The sequence below is a fragment of the Enhydra lutris genome, unplaced genomic scaffold (genome assembly GCF_002288905.1).
Source record: "Enhydra lutris kenyoni isolate GAN:26980312 unplaced genomic scaffold, ASM228890v2 scaffoldscaffold31, whole genome shotgun sequence".
Classification (NCBI taxonomy): domain Eukaryota; kingdom Metazoa; phylum Chordata; class Mammalia; order Carnivora; family Mustelidae; genus Enhydra; species Enhydra lutris.
This window is the reverse complement of record NW_019154115.1, coordinates 16,735,423-16,755,269: the sequence shown is the minus strand read 5'-3', so window position 1 is coordinate 16,755,269 and position 19,847 is coordinate 16,735,423. Positions and strand designations below refer to the sequence as shown.

At 36.4% G+C, this 19,847-nt stretch overlaps 1 protein-coding gene across 7 annotated transcripts in view; it reads left to right on the top strand.

Moving 5' to 3' along the window:
* Window positions 1–19,847, top strand: part of LOC111153329 (HECT and RLD domain containing E3 ubiquitin protein ligase family member 1) — a 169,107-nt gene that overhangs the window by 669 nt on the left and 148,591 nt on the right. The gene's annotated exons all lie outside the window — the stretch shown is intronic.

Here is a 19,847-nt window from a genome sequence, read left to right as displayed (position 1 = left end):
ATGTATATACACATATATATCACATTGCCTCAGTTTTTGATGAATAAAATATATTAATTAATAGAGTGTGCTTTTGAAATGAGGATTTCGATCAGAAAGAAAGCTGCATTTTAACGAGTGGAAATAATTCTCTCCTAAATATAAAAGGTAATATATGCAATTGTAAAAAAAATTTTTTTTTAGACAGCATAGGGAAATACAAAGCAAAAGGTAAAAACCGTTCAACTCTGCAGATTAACCACTGTTAAATTCTAATGTGTAGTTCTCCAGATTTTTTTCTACATCTATTTATACATATAGGGAGTTTTTTTTTTTTTTTTTTTCAAAATTCTATACATACTGTTTTATAACTTGAAATATTGTATTCTTAAAGAGACTATAGATACTTGGTCTTTTGCCTCTACCATGGTAAAAGGGTGCATGCAGGACGACTGGCATAAAATGGTAATATCCTGGGCAGACTGGGCTGTATAGCTATAGCACACACATACTTTCATGGCTGACCTGTTAGTAAAGGCTGGGCGAATTCTGATTGGGATTAGGTTAACTGAAGGAGGCAATGAATAGTATAAAGCTTCATTTTATTGTAGAATTTGGGGGGGCACTTATTTTCACATTATAGTGGATCAAAAGATAAGTAACTCAGACCTTAATGGTCAGGTAAGCATTAAGAAGAATAAAGCATGGCTCTTTTGGAGCATTTTATTATATGGGCTCTTTTAGTGTGTATGAGTGGATGTGTATAAAACCATCTGATTATCTGCACTTTTGGAGTAGTAGGGAGAGGAAAGGAGTCTGTTGTGTTGTGGAATTTTTTTTTTAATATTTTATTTATTTATTTGACAGAGATCACGAGTAGGCAGATAGAGAGGCAGGAAGCAGGCTCTCTGCTGAGCAGAGAGCCTGATATGGGTCTCCATCCGAGGACCCTGAGATTATGACCTGAGCCGAAAGCAGAGGCTTTAACCCACTGAGCCACCTGGATGCCCCTGTGGAATGGTTTTTGTACTTGAAGTCAGTTCTCCAGCAGATCTTGCTTTCTGTATTATTGATGGCATCTAGTAATTTGCTTTGTTAATCACTCTCTTTGCCCAAGCAGATTTTGGGGGTGGTCTTATTTTAAAAATACTTTTCTTTTCTTTCTTTCTTTTTTTTTTTTAAAGATTTTATTTATTTATTTGACAGAGAGAGATCACAAGCAGGCAGAGAGAGAGGAGGAAGCAGGCTCCCTGCTGAGCAGAGAGCCCGATGCGGGGCTCGATCCCAGGACCCTGAGATCATGACCTGAGCCGAAGGCAGCGGCTTAACCCACTGAGCCACCCAGGCGCCCGAAAAATACTTTTCTTTTTGAGGATTGGGTTATATTTTATTTACATCTCTCAGTATTTTCTTGTTGGTTCTAAGTTGATGGTAATACTTATAATTTTAGCTATGCTAGGATCTTTTCCTTTCTATATAGTTTTAAAATAAGCTTGTCTAGGGGTGGCTGGCTGGGTCAGTTAGTAGAGCATGGAACTCTTGATATCGGGTCATGATTTTGAGCCCCATGTTGGGGGTAGAGATTACATTAAAAAAATAAAATCTTAAAAAAAATAAGCTTATCTATAGTATTGCATTAAATCTGTAGATCAATTTGGAGGAGAACTGATATTTGCATATGTAGTCTTCCAATCTAGGAACATAGTATATTTCTCCATTTATTTAGATCTCCTTCGATTTCTTTCATCTCTGTGTCTTGTAATTTTTAGCATTTAGGTCCTTTACATGTTTGTTAGACTTGAGCTTAGGTATTTCATTAAGATTTAAAAGAAAAAATTTTTAACAGTATTTTATTTATTAGAGAATGTGTGAGCAAACATGAGTCAGGGGGAAGGGCAGAGACATGGAGAAGTGGATTCCCCACTGAGGAGGGAACCTAATGTGAGGCTTGATCCCAGGACCCTGGGATCATGACCTGAGCCGAAGGCAGACGCTTAACCAACTGAGGTACCCAGGCGTCCCTCATTAAAATTTTTTTCCTATTAAAAAATGTTTTAAAAACTTATTATGAAAATATAGATATACATATACAGAAGTATATGTATAATAAGCTTACAGCTGGATTAGTTCCACAGGGATGGACTTATTTTCAAATTCTTGTATTTTCTGTCAGTCTGAGAGATTTTTAGGAGGGAAGAAGGATTGAAGATGAGGAATAAGACAAGCTTTCTTTCCATTTCCTTCTGATTCAGGTCTTCATAGTGTGACTTCATTGTTTTGTTTATAAGTGAATTCTTAAGACATAACACATATTCAGATAGCTAAACTCATTTCTAAATCAATTTTGTTATGTGGATTTTCCCTGCTGTAATTTATATCCAGTCATGTTGTAATAGAGTTTTGCCTAGATATAGGAATTCATACTGTTTTAAAACAATGAATATGTGGGTTGAAGATTAAAGAGATGGAAAGTTATGCCTTCTCTTTTCTTTTTTTTTTTTTTTTTTTGAGCCCAAGCTATTCCCTACCGTTTAGCTTCCTTTTGTGCAGTTTGTATAAAGCACATACTGAAGTAAACTTGTCATCTTGCTGTCTTGCTTTTATTTTCCTTCTAGGAAAAATAGGCAACTTAGTGTTATTATTTATGGGAGTTTTTTTTTTTCTGCTTTTTGAGTAAGACTTCAAATCTAACTCTTGAATTTATAGAGATGATATCACTGTAATTGCTTAAAGAAAAATGATTTATGTAGCAAGGAAATTAAAAATGAGATTTGCTTGCTACGGATACTCCTGGGAATAAATGAATTTATTACATATGCTCCATCAGGAGGGACATGGTTAATTATGGAAAAATAATACTCATTATTTAACTCTATTGTATACTTTTTTGGTAAAAGATAATCTTTTTTCTTTCTTCTTTATGTCACTGGGGCTCAGTTGTTCCTGATCAGTTCCTCCCCAGACTTTTATTTTGAAAATTTCTTGAATCTGTGGAAAAGTTGAAGAATAGTACAGTAAACACCCATGTACTTTTCACCTTGTTTCAAAAATTGTAACATTTTGCTGCACTTGCTTTTTTCTTTTCTCTTAACACACACACATATACACACACTTTGTTTTAAGTGAGACGAGGTTATAGTCACCAAGATACTTGTTCTGCATACTTCGAGTGTATGTCTCTTAAAAATAAGGACATTCTTCAACACAGCTTCATACCTTTGTCACACCTAAGGAAAATAACCTGAATTCATTATCATCTGATATGAAGTATTTTTTATAACTTTTTTTTTTTTCTGATCAGATGCAGTCACATTGGTATATTGCTTTTAGGTTTTATTTCTCTTTAGTCTCTTTTAATCTAGAACCATCCTCTGCCTTTTTTTTAAGTGACACTAACTTTAGTGAAGAATCTAAGCCATATGTCTTATATAATGCCCTACAATCTGAATTAACTGATTGTTTCTTTAAGATTGTATATTCAGGGGGCGCCTGGGTGGCTCAGTGGTTAAAGCCTCTGCCTTCCGCTCAGGTCATGATCTCGGGGTCCTGGGATCGAGTCCCGCATGGGGCTCTCTGCTCAGCAGGGAGCCTGCCTCCTCCTCCTCTCTCTGCCTGCCTCTCTGCCTACTTGTGATCTGTCTGTCAAATTAAAAAAAAAAAATCTTTAAAAAAAAAGATTGTATATTCAGGTTAAACATTAATTGCATGAGCACTGTATAGATGCTATATACTTCTATCACCTCAGGAGGCACTTAATGCCATTTTTTTTTCCAATTTAGGTGATGCTAATTTTTAAAAATTAACATATAATGTATTATTAGCCCCAGGGGTATAGGTCTGTAAATCGCCAGGTTTACACTTCACAGCACTCACCATAGCACATACCTTCCCCAATGTCCATAACCTAACTACCCTCTCCCTACCTCCCTCCCCGCCCCCACCGGCAACCCTGTTTGTTTTATGAGATTAAGAGTCTCTTATGGTTTGTCTCCCTCCCGATCCCATCTTGTTTTATTTATTCCTTTCCTACCCTCCAAACCTCCAATGCTTTCAAGATCCATCTATGTAACATATATCAAAATTCTATTTCTTTTCATCACTGGGTAATATTCCATTGTATATATATCTGTATATGCCTCTATATATCTATATATAACATGTTTTGTTTATCCATTCATCTGTTGATGGACACCTGGGTTGTTTCTGCCTTTGGGCTACTGTGAATAATGCTGCTATGGACATGGGAATATGAATATCTGTTTGAGTCCCTCCTTTTAGTTTCTTTGGATACATACTTAGGAGTGGAATTGCTTGGTCTACATCTTAATGTATTTTTAACTTAATATATCATGGTTATCATTCCAATTTAATACGTTCCTGATAATTGTAGATCTTTCTCATTCATTTTGATGATTACTTTGATTCCCAGTGTATGTGTATAATTCATTTAACCAGTTTCTTATTTGTCAGCTTTAGGTTGTTTCCCCTTTTTGTTTTTTACCTTTTTTCTCTTTCTGCTATTCTGAACAAGGCTGCAGTAAAGGGGATATTCTTACTTTAAGCAATGTCTTATTTTTTAATTAAAAAATACTGTGTGAAAATACTGATTGAGCCTAGTCTCATTAAGTATACCTTTGCAGTATCCTTAAAATTTATCTTCTCACAAACCAGATACTTATTGCTCTTCTGTTTTAGGCCCTCGTGTTTTAACTCAGCTTTTAGGGTGTCAGTTGTGTCTTGGCTACTTTGTCCTTCTCCTCATTCCCTTAGTATTATCCCTAGTTCCTGCTGGGTAACTTTGTTATGCAGCGTTGTCATGTTGTATTGTAATTCTTCACATATCCTTGTCCTCTTCTGGGTTCTGAGTCCTCTAGGAGGCTGCGCTTTGTGTGTAGCTGACCTTCCTACTATGGAGAAATTTGCACATTCTTGTTAAGTTCCTACTAGTAATAAACTGAAATGCCTTTGGTAAAAATTAACATACAGTTGCAGAGTTTTTTTTTTTTTTTTTTTAATATGCATATAGGACTGACCTTAGTTCATTAGTGAAGGTGGTAGCAGCACATCCCTTTCTTTGTTTTCTTTTTGGATGAAGAGAGAAAAAAGTTACTTTGAAGCTTGTTAACATTTGGTATTATTAAGCCCTCCCCTCTATATCTTTTGATACCATTAGAGCTTTCATATACTTTAAAGTGTTTTTTTTTTCCTCCCCAAGATCATATTCATGTATTCTGAGATTGTGTGAGGAGCTAGCCATAGTACCCTTTTCTTGCATTTTAGCTATGTCTCCATTTTTTTATTTTAGGAGCCTCATAAGAATGAGTTCTTTTTTTTTTTTTTTTTTTTTTAAGGATTTTTTAATTTATTTGACAGAGAGAGTGTACAAGCAGGGAGAGCAGGCAGAGGGAGAAGCAGACTCCTGGCTGAGCAGGAAGCCTGACGCAGGAATTGATCCTAGGACGCTGGGATCATGACCTGAGCCAAAGGCAGACGCTTAACAACTGAACCACACAGGCACCACAAGAATGAGTTCTTGAAGTATAAATTGGATATGTCATTGGGAATTCAGTGAGGACAAATATAGCAAAAGATGTTACGATTGACATGACTTAGGCTTTAGATGCCAGCACATTGATGGTTCTAAGGAAGGGGGAGATTTTTTCTACAATTTATGATGAAGACCACTGGCCTTTTCATGCCTCTCGAAAATCTATTGTTCTTGAAGTGTGTTGTCTGGTTCATAGCCTCTAGTCAGCTACAACTTAAAGGCATCCTGCATGTGCTGATTTCTCTTTGTATTTCTGGACTAATTTTATCTATTTGCATAACAGCTTATTGAACTTGGCAAGTAGTATTGTGTACTAGTATAACTTGTTTTACTCTTTTGTTCCTGACGATTCTTTCATTAAAAAGTGCATTGATCCTAAAAACTGCCCAAGGTTGCTAGCAGACATAGTTTGAAATCATTACATTGAAAGCAGAATCATTAAATACATAGTTAATTTGCTTATAGCTAGTTACTACAAACTTTTGGTAGTAGAACATTGTAGTGATGTATTTTTGTTTATTGCATTCTGCCAATGAGAGTTACTGTATTTCTAATGTTATACTAACTTACATGATGGAATATAGAAAGAAGGAACTTTAAATAGTTCAAATTATTTCCCTTTGGGGGATTTGTGGTGAGCAATTGGAGTGTATACAATGTAATACCAGCATTTATTTTTACAGTTTTCAAAGTATTTCATGTAAGAGACATGGAAATTCCAACATGGAAAAGATAATTTGGATTAAGGTTATTAGAACAGGTTTAATTGTGTGTGTGTGTTGGGTGGGGGTGGTGGTGGTAGGAACTGAATTAATACCTGAAGGAAGTGTAGGATTTGTTAGGTAGAGAGGAAGGGTGAGCATTTATGGGAGCAGCAGCATGACTAAGGGTGCAGAGGTAGGGATGAATACATTCCAACTTACTGATGGTAAGGATTGGGAGGGATGCCTGCCTGACAAGAGCAGAGGGCTACTGAGGAGATTTGATAGGGAACAGTGGATTGTAAGCCTTGGAAGCAGAGTGGGGAATTTTAAGCCCAGGGAGCTATGTATCACTCAGGGCCCTGGCAGGAAATAAATAGAGTAGTTATTGAGGTTTGGGTAGAGTTAAAGAAAGCAACAAAGAATAGTGAAGTTCCCAAGGTCCAGCAATATCTGGAAGCCACTGATACTTTTAAGCCAATGGGGCCAAGAAGAGGAAAACTGAAGCCTGATGAGAGCAGAAACGATGAATGCCAAGCCAGTGGATAGCACCTCTGGCTGTAGAGGAAAGGGAGGTGGGGAGGGAGCCAGGGAAATAAGGACCACTTTCTTTTTCTTCTTATTCTCTGATTTCTTTCTGATGCCTCTCATTGGCCTGACCCACCTGGAAACCAGGGGAGTTTGGACAGTGTAATCCCAGAGGTCAGCCTCAAAAGGTATAAAGCAGAGGGAAGATAGAAGGAAGGACAGAGATTAAGTTTGTGTGGGGAGATTGGGGTCAAACAGAGAATGCCTAGCTCAGAACCCATTTTATTTATTCATTTTTTTAAGATTTTATTTATTTATTTGGCAGCGATCACAGGTAGGCAGAGAGGCAGGCAGAGAGAGAGAGACAGACAGACACGCGGAGAAGCAGGCTCCCTGCTGAGCAGAGAGCCTGATGTGGAGCTCCATCCCAGGACCCTGAGATCATGACCTGAGCTAAAGGCAGAGGCTTAACCCTGAGCCACCCAGGTGCCCCTGGAACCCATATTAAATTACTGTACATGTGCAAGCAGAGGAGTGTTATACTGAAAATGCTCTTGTAGGAAGATTTGATTTAGTGGATTTTGAGGGTCTTCTTAAAAAAAACCTCTCTCCAGGCAAAGTTTCAGCTTATAACAAAAAAGTTAGAAAGCAATCTCTTATTCGATTAATCCTTACAGCCCCCCCATGGGCTATGTACTTAAAAAAAATTTTTTTTGTAGCCTCATTAGATCAGAATTCATCTATTACAGAGGGTTCCTGAGTCTCTGCAACAAGAGAGTTAGGATGACAGGAGCTTAAAGGAACAAAAGAGGGACCATACAGAGTACCAGTTTTGAAAAGCTTAAGTCTGGTGAATGGGTTAGTGTTAATGAAGACAAATGCATAAAGAATAAATCAGGCAGAGGTTACAAATGTTATAATATGTGTAAACAAAGGTTAATGAGAATTGAGTGTTCCAAGGAGGAAGTGATGAATACTGTATTGGTGAATAAAGTGATTAAAACAGGAAAGACTTCATGGAGGAACTACTTTGAGATAGGCCTTTGAAGGAGAAATATGGGTTGTGACAGGTAAAGATTAGATAAATGAGCATAGTCCGTTACAAGGTATAGCATGCACAAAAGCACAGAGGTGGGAAGTGTTTGGCTTTTTCAAGAGAGGGATATATTTAGGGGAGTTGTGGAAGATGAAATTGTAAGGCAAACTTGGCTCCCTCTGGATGGACTTAAGCCCCCAGCAATGGCTTGTATTTAATTTCAAAGGAAATGGTAGAGCCATTGACTTCTTTATGGGCAATGATGAACTGGTTAGAACTGGGCTTTAAGGTTAATCTAGTAGAAGGAGGTGGTAGATACAGTGGAATGGGGAGACTTCTTGGGAGCCCATTGCAGTTTCCCAGGACAGGTTATAAAGGCAGGGTGGGACCAGTGGGAGTATTAAAAGAGGTTGGAGAGTGAAGGAAAGGCCTTAGTCAAAGATTATAGGACCATTTTGACTCTGGGGTACTTGGGTGATGTATCAGAAGGAGCTGGTTTTATAAGGTATTGTAAGGGAGAGGGAGGGGAGCATGAGGAGTTAGGGAAGCTGGAAGAGATGGTGAAGTTAATTTTGGATATGGTGAATTGAGGGTGGGAAGCAATGACATTGAATTGAGCATCAGATATTTGAAAACAGATTGCAGAGGTGCTGGCCAGAGGCATGTACTTGGGGGTATCTGTGTAGTGATAATGAGTTAAGCTTTAGCACTGAACAGAAATGGTTGATGTTTAAATAAATAAATAAATAAATAAAAAAGAAAAAGAAAAAAGAACAAGTATTATAAAGAAAAAGAGGTTTCCGAACTTTAGGGCATTAAGTGGACAAGAGAAGGCCAGAGTATGTAAATTACTATTATTTGTCTGTTTACTCATCTGTTGATGGACATTTGAATTTCTAATTTTTGACTATTATGAATAAAGCTGCTTTGGACTTGGAGGTATATAAGTTTTTATGTGGTCATGTGTTTTCATTTTTCTGGGCAAATCCCTAAGGAGTGATACTGCTGTATATATAGTAAGTACGGTATGTTTAGTTTTATAATTGACTGCCAAACAGTTTTCCATTTTACATACCACCAGCAGTTTATGGGAGTTCTAGTTCACATCCTCATCCATACTTGGTATTGTCTGTTTCTTTAAATTTAGCTACTTTAGTGCATTTGTAAATAGTATCACTACAGTTTTAATTTGCATTTCTCTAATGACGAATGTTGAGCATCCTATTTATGCTTATTTAGCCACTTATATAACTTTGGTGAAATGTCCAAATTTTTTGTCTATTTAAAAAAATTATGTTTTGTTGAGTTGTAAGGGTCCTTTTTATGTATTCACAAGTCCTTTGTTAGATACATGTTTTCCAAATAGCTTCTTTCAGTTTGGCGTTTGCCTTTAATTTTCCTAATAGTGCTTTTTGAAGAGCAAAACTTTAATTTTGATAGAGTCTAGTGTATTGATTTTTTGAGTCCTATTTAAGAAATATTTGTCTAATCTAGGGCTACAAAGATTTCTTTCCTGCATTTTCTTCTGAAGATTCTCCCCCACCTTCCACCCTCCACCCAGAGAGAGACTGCACATTTGTGCTTGGGGCAGGGGGTGCAGAGGAGGAGGAGGGAGAGAGAATCTTAAGCAGGCTCCACGCCCAGCGTGGAGCCTTATGCAGGCAGGGCTCAGTCTCAGGACCCTGGGATCATGACCCGAGCCGAAATCAAGAGTTGGTCACTTAACCCACTGAGCCACCTAGGCTTCCCTCTTCTAGAGAGTTTTATGGTTTCAGCTCTTACATTTAGGTCTGTGAACCATTTTGAGTTGATTTTTGTATATGGTGTGAAATTAGGGTTGAGGTTCATTTTTTTCCTCTATGTATTTCCAATTGTTTCGGCACCCTGTGTGAGAGGTTATCCTTTCCCCATTAAACTGCCTTGGCACTTTAGTTAAAAATTAGTGGGGCCATATATGTGTGGGTCTTTTTCTGGACTTTCAGTTCTGGTCTGTTGATCTGTCTTGATGCCAATACACATGTCTTGATTACTGTAGCTTTATAATAAGCCTTAAGGTCACACAATGGAAATTCCTCAGTTTTATTCTCTATCAAAATTGTTTTGCTCTTCTCAGTCCTTTGCATTTCTATCATGCATATTTCTGATAAGGACTGTGAAAATTACTTTGTTGTTTTACCCAGTTGAAATTTAATGACTTAGTGCTCTTGAGAGAGTGGCTGGGAGGAATGAATTTTATCATAGCAGCAGGACTGAGAATGAACTGAGTTGGCAATTGATTAATTCAAACCTTCTGAGGTTTTTAATTTTCTAAAATTGAGTGATCTACAACTTGTGAAATCACCATGTCAGTGGAAAGAAGCAGCATGATTTGGTAGTATCCAAAGATACCCATCCAAGTGATTGGGTATCAGACTGCTCTGGTTTGAATCTTTACTCTATCAATTGCTGGCAGGGTGACCTTGGGCGAACTATATTTGGCCTCCCTGTGCCTCCATTTCCTTTCCTTGCAGATCAGAATAATAAGAATACTTATTTTGGAGTTGTTCTGAGATTAAATAAGGTAATACATGTAAAGGGTTTAGCACAGTGTTCAATGTGCTCAGTGAATGTTAGTTACTATATTGCTCGGTTCACCTAGAGAGTGTTAGAAAGCTTCATAATTTGATAAATTCACTTGGAGGTACTATTTAGTCTACCCCCGTGCTCAAATCCTTCACTGTGCTTCATTTATTTCAGTTTTAGAAAGGTAGTGGTAGTGCTATTTGGTTTCTTTTCCAGTCCTTTAGTCATTTTTCCAGCCCCACTTTTCATTGGTGAATTTAGTAATTTATGTATGTAATTAAATTTGGATTTGTGCATTGGACCATGAATGGAAAAAAGAACAATTGGCTTTTAGTGGTATAAATCATTGCTGTAAATTAAACAAAATAAAACAAGACAACAGCAGTTTTTTTTTTTTTTCCCTTTGCCAGCGTTTAGCTGGTTCATCAGGATTGTGAATTGGTGGTTCTTGAATACAAGTGAAAATCCATTAGTTTGATTTGATTTTGTCTGTAGTTCTTTCCTTGCTGAATAAGCAGGTCTGCTTTCTGGTTTATTTAACTAGTTCTCATTATTGATGTAGCAAAACAATTTGCCAGCAAACTCAGCAGGTCTCTTCTTTTTCTAAGTATGCTCACTTTGTAAATAGGGATAATAACCAAAAAAAAAAAAGGTTTTCCTTCTTATCAGCTGTTTAATTTTGTGCAACTAAACACTGAAAATTTCTGTGTTTTAATGAGAGCCAAAATCAGTCAGCCTAATGAAGCCCTCTAGAAGGGAAGCACTTGGGGCTTGGGTGGGGAAGGCTGGATCACCCAAACCTCAGGTGCACTTAATTTTCAGTTGCAGAACTTTCCAGATGGGCTGTGTCCCTCCTGTACTTCTTTGATTAATGCTCTTGATAAATATCCTTACTGGTGTCTTTCTTTTATGAATCTCTAAATTCACTAATTTAGAACTTCATGAATTTATTTAGGTACGGATGTGGCAGAGGAGTGAATGACAAGTTCAAATTTCAGCATGTTGAATTTAAGATTCCTTTGGAACATCTTAGTAGGTATGTCATGTTAGCAGTGGATATTCAGGTCTGGAGCTGAGGAGAGAGAATTTGGACTATACTCATTAGCATATGAGAGGTAGGTGAAAACCTTGGGGAGTAGCTAGAATCACTCCAAAAATTATATACAGTGAGAAGAGGAAACAGAAATGGACTGAAGATGGAATTCACATGGTCTATCTGTGGCACTTGCACACCTGGAATTTGTTCTTTTGAAGTTCTTCCATTATATATCAGCTTAGAATAAGATAATATCTGGGTTTAAGTTGGATTCTCTGTAGATAATGAACTACATAGATGCAGATTGCTCAGCACAATTCAGCAAATATTTGTTGAGGTCCCTCTATGTGCTTTACCTTTGCTAAGCACTTGAGGATATAAGCATCTATGCCCTTGTGACATTACAGACTAGTATGAGAGAACACTAACACATAAGCACAAAAATAGTATATAATCGCAAACTGAAAAATGCTGAGAAGCTAAATATTGGGTACTCTGTGAGCATTTTAAAAGAGGGACGTGATTCTCATATGTGTATGGTCGGGTAGCTTCCCTGAGGAAGAGGCATTTTATTCAACTAGATACCCAGTATATCCGCGTACTGCTATTTAAACTGAGATCTCGTGACTAGGTATTAACTGGGTGAAAGAGGGTGGGATGGAGAAGGCAGGCTCTAAGTAGAGGGAACTTTGTGTGGGAAGGTCCTGCATTAGAAAGTAAGGAGCCTGATTTCTTCCGGAAATTAAACATCTCAGTTATAGCTTATAGAAGGAGAGCAGAGGAGAGAGGTCAGTTCTTGACCTTTTCAACTGTGGAGAGATTTTGTTCTTTAGAGTAAAACTATTGAAAAGCAAACTGACTTTATTAACTTTTTCTTAAAAAAAATTAAACACACACATTAGTGGAAAGAATATTTCCTAACATCCATTTCTTTCAGCATTGTTTTGTAGTTTTCATTGTACAAGTTTCTCACCTCCTTGGTTAAGTTAATGCCTCATTATTTTACTCTTTTTGATGCTATTATGATTGGAGTTGTTTACATAATTTTGTTTTCAGATTGTTCATTATTAGTTATAGAAATGCAACTGATTTGTGTGTGATTGACTTTGTGTCCTGCTACTTTGCTGAATTCATTTATGAGTTCTAACTTTTGTATGTGTGTTTGTGTGTGTGTGTGTGTACACTTGTTGGGGTTTTTCACAAGTAAGCCCTCTGTAAACAGAGACAACTTTATTTCTTTTCTTCTACTTTGGATGCCCTTTATTTTTCGTGCCTAACTAGTCTGATTAGAACTAGTACTGTGTCGAATGGAAGTGGCAAAAGTAGACATCCTTGCTTTTGTTCTCAATCTAGAGTAAAAGCTTTTGCCATTGAGTATGATGTTTGCTGTGGGTTTTCATATATGGCTTTTGTTATGTTGAGGTAGTTTCCTTCTGTTCCTAGTTTGTTGTTTCTCCCATGAAAAGGTGTTGAATTTCGTCAAATGCTTTTTCTGAATCAACTGAGGTGAACTTGTGGTTTGTTTTCCCTTCATTTGGTTTCACAGAATCTTGAGCCAGACTTAGGAATAGCTCCTGAAACTTGCCCTCAGAAATTCTTGGACCTCTTGCTTCTTTGCATTTTTAGTCTTGCTTGTGGCTATCTTTGTGAATGTAAGTACTTACTATCACTTTCTGCTATTTTATTGTTTCATTACCTTCCATCTCCTATTATCTCTCAAATTCTATATTCTTTGCTTTCAAAGGCCCTAGTTTCTCATTAATCTGACCTCTGTTGCTACCCGTGGAGATTATAATACCATTCAAGGGCTTTCTGTATCATTGCCTTGTTTGGATACTTGCAGCAAGGAACAATATTATAATTTAGACACACTTAAGTTTTACATTTTTTGGTTCTTCCACACTTCTAGACTTTAGTTCTCTACTTTTACAGTTGAGGTTAGGGGCTAGATATAGATATTATATGAATAGTAATTATATCTGTGGTTGGAGATAATAATGGTAATGATAATAGCCACCATTTCCCAAAGATTAATATATCAGAACTGAACTGAAGAGAAAGGTATGTAGAAGTTTGTTTCTGTTGAGTTACAGTTTATAATTTAGTTGTACAACTCCTAAATTGAGTTTTAGTCCATCATCAACTGATTTGAAGTTAACTTGTCTGAAAGTTACTCTTTTATTAGTTAATATTATTTAAATGTAGACATTAGTTGTAATTAGTTAATTTAACAAACACTGTAATATATTAGGCTGCATGGTAGGGAATTAAAATTGAATAAGATGGAGTCCCCATCCAGGGAAATGCATTATCTATTAGGGTTAGAGTAAAAAATAACTCTGATTAATTATAGGTTAGAGTGAGAGGTATCCTATTAGAGAATTAGAAAGCTTAATTTTCAAGTTCCTTGCATGGGAGAGGGTGGAAGAAGAGCAACTGGAAAGTACCTGAATTCCTGAGTATAAGGAGGTGGTTGCTGGTATAAAGCAATTGGCCTTTACATGGTAAGCCAATAGCATTTTGAGGATTCAAACAAGAGCATAACAGATTTGTAGAAAGATGAAGGATGAACAGGAGTTGGGGAGAACCTGGTATCAGGGAGTTGGATAAGGAAGCTACTATAATGTGTCAGCATAGAGCGAATTTTCAATTACATGTGCAGTTCTGACTCTAATTCCACTTTTGATGTGTGTGCTTTATACAAAACCATGCAGTTCTTGAACACTATACGATTGGACATGCAATTTAACTCAATATGATGCTGTCTACTTGGAGATAGGGTCAGGTTCCACAGGTTAAGGATTCAGTCCTTGAAGACTACTGCCACCTATGTCGTGGGTGTTAGATTGTTACCTGTACTTCTGACCAACTGGCGGTAGAGTGAGGGTTCCAGTGACCCCTCTTTGGGTTTGGTTAATTTGCTAGAAGGGCTCACAGAACTCAGAGAAACATTTTTCTTCCTAGATTACCAGTTTATTATGAAAGGATATAACTCAGGAATAGCTAGATGGAAGAGATGTGTGGGGCTAGGTATGGGGGAAGAGATGGAGTATAGAGCTTCCATGCCCTTTTGGAGCACGACACTCTCGAGTCTCTATGTGTTCACCGACCTGGGAGATCACCATACTGTGTTTTTTAAAGATTTTTCTTTTTAAATAATTTCTGCACGCAACATGGGGTTTAAACTCACAACCTGGAGATCAAGAGTGGTACACTCCATTTACTGAGCCAGCCAGGGCCCCCACCACTTTTTTTGTGTGTGGAGATTGCATTACAAAGCACAATTGATTAAATCTTTGGCCCTTGGTGGTTGAAGTAAGTCAGTCTTCAGTTCCTCTCCCCTCCCCAGAGGCCAGGGGGTGGGACTGAAAGTTCCTACCTTCTAGCCACAATGATTGGCTCCACTGGACACTAGCCCCATCCTCAGATGTTTTCCAAAAGTCACTTAATTAATGTAGCAAAAGACCCTTTATTACTCACTCTCATCACAGAAAATTCCAAGGGTTTTAGGAGCTTTCTGCTAGGAATGGGGACAACAACCAAGTAAATATATATTTCTTAGTATAAATCACAATGTCACAGCTTTCATCCTTAGGCACTGAATACAAAGATGAAGATGGGGGTGGCAATATCACATTTCTCCAAAAGAAATTCTTTGGTGGGGTAGGTTGGGGTTGGGGAGCTAGGGGTGTATATTTTGACAAGTTTTCGCCCTTGATTCTTACATCTACCCTGCATGTAGAATTAATTTTTTGGGGAGTGATACTATGGGGCCATGGAAATAGTGCTGGACTTCAGACTCTGAGACTTGTGCTTAATCCTGATTCTTACATTCACCTTTTGTGTGATCTTGTCAAATGATGTAAACCCCTTACCCCAGTTTTTCAAGATCTAATTGTGGATCTAATATGCAGATAAGAGCACTGAAATAGGACTAAATTCAGTAGTTTCTAATGTAAATTTTTTTCATTTTAAAAATTAGAATGTAAAATTCACAAGCCTTTACTGCGCACCTGTTAAATTTGAGATACTTTAATTGTCATAAAAAACCATAAGAGAGTAACAACATGAAAAAAATATTTAATTTTTAAAAAATTAAATAATTTGGGGGCACCTGGCTGGCTTAGTCCTAAGAGCATGTGTCTCTTGACCTCAGGGTTGTGAGTTGGAACCCCACATGGGGTGTAGAGATTATTTAAATAAGTAAAACTTAAAAAAAATGAAATAATTTTGATGATAGTGTAACCTAGTATCGAGTTTGTATTCTTTCCAGAAGTGGGTAGACTGTAGTATGATCCAAATTTGTATGTTATTAAACATTTGGGTTTTGTTTTATTTTGGGGGAAGGTTATTTTAAATATAAAGGTCCATAGTATTTTAAACTTTTTTTTTTTTAAGATTTTATTTATTTATTTAACAGAGAGAGAGAGAGAGAGAGAGATCACAAGTGGGCTGAGAGGCAGGCAGAGGGGGAGGGGGAAGCAGGCTCCCTGCTGAGCAGAGAGCTAGATGTGGGGCTCGATCCCAGGACCTTGAGATCATGACCTGAGCTGAAGGCAGAGGCTTAACCCACTGAGCCACCCAGGTGCCCCAAGGTCCATAGTATTTTAGAACTGGAAAGAACTTTGGAGATTATTTCCTTTGATTCCCTTATTTTTTAGATGAGCCCTCAGGGAGTAAGCTGTTTTGCCAAGGTCATTTCTTAGGTGTTAGTGTCTTAATTTCCTGATTCCATTCTAATTTTTATTGAATCATGCTTATCTTGTTTGTAGCTAGGGTAGGAAGTTGATAAACTGGCTTAAGACTTAAGATTTGAAAATGTTAGTGGATTGAATATGAAGATACAAACTTTGTGAATCTACTGTATATAGTCTTGGAGTTTCAGGGAAAATGAAAAAATTAAATCGTTTATTAATTATATCTTGCCCCAACTGGACAGTTGCTTATAATAAAACTATAACAAAAGTTGATTAAATCAACAAGTGTGCTTTGTTTTCGAACAATTGTAGGACATCAGCACTGGAGATTCTATAGCTAGTAGATAATATAGCTTTGAAACAGATTTTTGGAAAACTAGCTTTTTGTATAATACTATATGTATTGTATTTGAAGAAATAACTTTACTTTTTGTCTCAGTAAGAGAGAAAATTAATGTCTTCTAATCTTGTATATTTAGAGAGGATTTGCTGGTTGTAGCTAATGTGAATGATTACAGCTTGAAAAATTCAGACATTTTAGTTGATACTAGTTTTATTAGTGGCTTAACACTGAAGGAACCAGAATTTGTAATTTGAATACTCTTATGAATTGTTTTTTATTCTTTTATTTGCCTGCAACATAATGTATTAAAAAGGGAAAAATAGGTTTTATCTAGTAACTCAAAAGTTTCATTGAAAATGTTTTAGTCTTACGCAGTATTCTATTTGAACCTTTCTCCACTGATCAGAATTATTCGTAAAGCATCATCCCCTAATCTTTTGCAACGCTTGCTTTCATGATTCATCTTTCTGTTTTATAGAACACATCATCAGAATATACCCAGAGGTTATGTTTGTGATATTTATGTGCTATATATATATATATATATATATATATATATATATATGCAAAATGACAAATTGTAAGTTAAACTATCTCACAGTGTCTGAGGTAGCAGGCTGATGAATATATCAGCTCTAGGGTATTTGTCCTATAACTGCAGATTTCTCTATGCCTGAGAAAGGTTAAAAAATACTGTTAAACTGGTGTTATTTGATTTTTGTTTTCCAAACCCATGTTAAAGTTAGAAACAAGACAGATAAAATTAATCTTTCAAAAAGAGAAATTTTTAGGTTTTTTTTGTTAAAATGCTTTTTGTAAAAACAAGCCTATTATAAAGTAAAACAATAATGGGTTAGTGATGATAAATTTTGACTATATTGTAATTGAAAACAATATGATCATACCAGCCTTTTTGTTTTAGCTTTTTTTGAGAAAAATTTAAGACTGAAGAGAAGTACAAGAATAAAAAATGACTCTCCTGTGTCGTCTTATGTTGTTTAACAGTGCTAAAATTTTGTCAAGTTTATGTAATCATCTTAAAAATAAAAGAATGGAAACATACACAGAGTTGATGTCCTGTTTGGCACCTGCTATCCCCCCCAGGCAATCACTGTCATGAGTTTGGGGGTCTGTCCTTAAAATCTTTTTTAAAGATTTTATTTATTTATTTATTTGAAGTGGGGAGGGGCAGAGGGAGAAGGGAAAGAATCTCCAGGAGACTCTGTACTGAGTGTGGAGCCTGACGTAGAGCTCAGTCTCAGAATGCTGAGATCATGACCTGAGTCTAAATCAAGAGTCAGACGCTTAAGTGACTGAGCCACCCATGTGCCCTTGTCCTTCTAAACTTAAAAAAAAAAAAAAAAAAAACTTTTATATACATCTCCACATACATCTACAATCTATATATGTATAAATATATTTTTTAAGATTTTATTTTTAAATAATCTCTATACCCATCTGGAACTTGAACTTAGAACCCTGAGATTGAGAGTTGCATGCTCCACTGACTGAGCCAGCCAGGGACCCCTACAACCAGTATTTAGTAGAGATACCAATAAGGAACAAAATAATAATGATCATAATAGCAGTTTACATTTATTGTGTGTGTATTATGTTCCAGGCAATGATTCTAAGAACTCTCTATGTGTTATCTCATTTAACCCTCATGATAATCATAGAGGGTTCTCTTTATTGTTCTCTAATTCATAGATAAGCACTTTGAGCCATGGAGAAATTGAGGAACTTAGCCTTGGTCAATAGATCGGAAGTGATACAGCCTAGATTCAAACCTAGCCAGTGTGGCAGACTTCGGTGCTTTTACTTTTTTCACTTTATTATTATTATTTTTTTATGTTTAAGCAATCTCTATACCACCGTGAGGCTTGAACTTATAACCCTGAGATCAAGTGTTGTATACTATAACTACTGAGCAGCGAGTCACCCCGGTGCTTTTACTTTTTACTTACGAAGTATAGCTCCTCTAGTAATATTTTTTGGTATTTCTTAAACACTAAAACTTGTTTTGAAAATTAGAAAATTTTATTAGTTTGTTGAATTGCATGTGTTAACTTTTTTATGGTATAAAGTTTATAATTTGGCATCATCTGAATATACCACATTTTAGTTATCTCTTCCCTATTGATGAATGTTTAGGTTTCTCCCTGTTATATAATGAAAATTCTTAAACATGTGTCCTTGTACACAGTGGAATGCGTTATATTTGCATTCATTAGGATTAACGCCTTTATCATATGCTAACATTCATCATATACTAACTTTTTATATGTACTTGCATCTCCTGGATGCTCAGTTCTTTTCTTGATATTTTCTAATATATTACGTTTGTGTGTCAGAACTACATTTGGTTATTCTAGCACTATAATTTTTTTTCAAAGATTTTATTTATTTATTTGACAGAGAGAGAGATCACAAGTAGGCGGAGAGGCAGGCAGAGAGAGAGGGGGAAGCAGGCTCCCCGCAAAGCAGAAAGCCCGATGTGGGGCTCGATCCCAGGACCCCGGGATCATGACCTGAGCCGAAGGCAGAGGCTTTAACCCACTGAGCCACCCAGGTGCCCCTATTCTAACACTGTAATTTTTAATATATGGTAAGCCAGGACCTTTCTCAGTTTCCAATTTTTTTTCAGAGATCTATCTTTCTCTCCCCCTTTCTTTTTTTTCCCTTTTTTTTTCCCCAATTCCTATGTATTTACTTTTACAGATAATTTTAAACACTTTATCAAGTTTTAGAAAAGTCCAGGGTGATTTTGGTTGATATTGAATTAATTTTATATGTTAATTGACCACCTAAAATATGGATTCTTCCAAATAAGAGCATTGCATAAGCTCTCCATTTATTAAAAGAATCTCTTTTGTTCTGCAGTAGAATTTTATGTATTTATTAATAAAATTTTTGCACTTTTCTTGTTCAGTTTATTACTAGATATTTTATATTTGTTACAACTCTGTAATTATTTTCTTGTTATATATTATATAATTCCTGGTTATTGTAGTTATTTAAAGATACTTTTGACTTTTTTGTTCTTGTAACTGTTCTTAATAGAATTTAATCACATTTATAGTGGTGTATACTTATAAAAGATATTTAAGACTGGTTAGTAATTTAGGCTTCTCTTGGGTTTTCCTTTAAAATTGAGACTAGGGAACCAATCCTGAGTTAACAAAGAATATTTTCTGGATGGGGGTGCCTAGGTGGCTTAGTTTGTTAAGTGTCTGACTCTTGATTTTGGCTCAGGTCATGATCTGATCTTGGGATTGTTGGATTGAGCCCCACTTCAGGTTCTGTGCTGAGCAGGGAGCCTGCTTAAGATTCTCTCTTTCCTTTTGCCCTTCTCACTTCCCCTCTCATGTGCTGTCTCACTCTCTCTTTCAAAAAAAAAAAAAAAAAAAAAAAATA